This window comes from Palaemon carinicauda, chromosome 2 (assembly GCF_036898095.1).
Source record: "Palaemon carinicauda isolate YSFRI2023 chromosome 2, ASM3689809v2, whole genome shotgun sequence".
In the NCBI taxonomy this organism is placed as follows: domain Eukaryota; kingdom Metazoa; phylum Arthropoda; class Malacostraca; order Decapoda; family Palaemonidae; genus Palaemon; species Palaemon carinicauda.
In genome coordinates, this window is record NC_090726.1 from 78,340,179 (window position 1) to 78,342,678 (window position 2,500).

Below are 2,500 nucleotides of genomic sequence, written 5' to 3' on the forward strand. Positions count from 1 at the left end.
GAAACCTGTGCTGTACATAGCTCCTCCCCTAAAACTGAAATAAAAGGGAAACAGGGCACCCTGCTCTTGAGTGGCATACTGTAGATAGGGCATCTGGCAGGAGATATGCAGGTTTTAGACGATCAATGGAGAACTAGTCTTCTTTACAACGAATTTTAATGAAGAAAGCTTTCGGCGTACGACGGCTCACGAGGAAAGGGCCCGTGAAAGGGGCCATTTGTGGTGGCTTGCTAGTGTCGTTACGCAGGAAAACATGCGTTGCTAAGTGCAGATCTGTCACTTAGCTGTGAGCTTGTAAATCTGTTGGCATGAAGTAGATTTTCCCAAAACGTGATATAGGAGCAGGAGATTTTTGGAGCAAGTTGCAAACAGAAAAAAATCGACAGGGACAACCAACAGGTCAGCGTGTATCATTTTAGCTGCCAAAAAATCCAGGATACCATTAGGCATGGTCCTTTACCCCAGGGTATCCATTGAAGCTGGGTAAACCGGTTTGAGCCCTCGTAGTGAGACATCAAAGCTGTTTTGAGCGTGCGATGAAATTATTGAACCGTTCCTTTGGCAGCATGGTTGTAGTCAGTTGTTAGATGTAAGGTGATTCCCAGGAGATACACTAACGATGCACTTAATTGGAAGGTGAAAGTGGTAACTCTGTCAGATGTAATATGCTCAAGGATACCAAATCACAATATCGCTCTTGAGAGTGATGCAGATGTATATCAGGCGGTCATTGCATGGAAATGTCTTCAGGCCAAGAACTGGAGTGGTCAATAATGGTAAACAGGTAACGATGTCCTTATGATGTGGGTAGGGGCCCTATTTTGTCAACATGAATGTGGGCAAAATGAGAGGTTGAGGAAAGGGGCCGAGTCCTGAATTCCTGTGCTGATGTACTTTTGAAGTTTGGCATGAAGTACAGGCAGGGGCCAAACCCTTACCATCCTTAGTAATGCTGTACCAAATGAGCTTTGTCTTCAGTAGCTGTGCAGTAGATCGGTGCAAGGTTTGTCAAAGACCATGGATGAGATCAAACATCTGTTTGTGCATGGGAGCTGATATCAATAGTGTAGGTATCAACGTCACAGAGGAGGTTGGCGTTGGTGTACAAAGCATGTCCTATGGAACTCTGCATCTTCTTGGGGCTTCGGCCAAGACATTGTAATCCAAGACCAACTGAATGGCAGCCAATGTGTCTTTTAATAGGGCATTGACCACAGGATTGATTTTCCCAGGGACGTGTTAAAGGGTGAAATTGTATTTAGCCAGAGAAGAGAGATGTCCATGTTGATGGATGGACCAGGCGTTGGACTGTCAAGTGAAGGCATGCACCAAAAGTACGTGGTCTGTGCAAATGACGAAGGGCAAACCTTCCAAGAAGTTGCAAAAATTCAAGGTCAAAGGTAGAGTAGACGTCTTCCATCTTGGATAGTTTTCTACTGAAGAAGGGCAAAAGGTAGGCTGAGCCATTTACCCCCGGCTCGAGAACTGCACCAATAGTGACGTTGCTGGCATTGGTGGAAAGAAGGAGAGGTGCATATGGCACAGGAAAAATGAGAGCAGTAGTGTTTGACCGGTCATTATATGTGTTGCTGAAGGCCATTTCCAGAAAGGGACCCCACATCAGGTCTTTTAGCTTGCAATTGATGGAGGCGAATGAGGCATGAGAGGTATTGATGGTTGGCAAGAAACGGTGAAAATAGTTGATCATGATTAAGAATTTTTGCATATCTTTGACAGTTGAGGGCATGGGGAAGTTCTGACCGGCTGCTGCCTTCTCAGGGAGGGGGTATATTTTCAGGATGATACTTCATTCACGCCAAAGGTACACTTGTTGTACCAGACTACAAGGCCGTTCCATGAGGTGTTGAAAAGTGACTCCAACAATTCAAAAGCCAAAACAGGAGTAATTGAATGTGAATGTACCGAAGGGATGGTAATGGTGGTCTTATGAATATTTTCTGGGTTCATGGGCAACTGATAATTCCCCTTCAGGAAATCAAGCGTGAGAGAAAACCTTCGCTTTGTGTAAGTATGTGGTCATGTCGACGATGTAAGGGAGGTGGTCGTGATCCGGTTCAGTCAGTATATTTAGGTGCCTGTAATCCAACACACAGAAGAAGAGAACCATCTTTTTTTCAGGATAATGTGTTAAAGGGGGACAACTATAGGCCTAAGGATTTTTGGCATAGGCCCATTTCTTCCATTTCTGCGAACGTTTGTTCACAGGCTGCCAAACAATCCAGTACCAGGCACCTGAACCAGGTGAATACTAGGGGGCCTGTTGCCCTGATATGGTGATAAATATCGTGCTTGGCGGGAACCTTTGACATTTGGCAAAGTTCTGTATGGAAAAATTCTTGGTACGACATGAAGAGTTGGAGTAGGCCTCCGTGGGTGCTCTTATATGGAGAGCAGTGTCAGAGGGGCCGGGCGTGAAAGGTGTCGAGAAGTATCAATCCGCAATCTGATTTGACTTACCAACAGAGTGATATCAACTAAA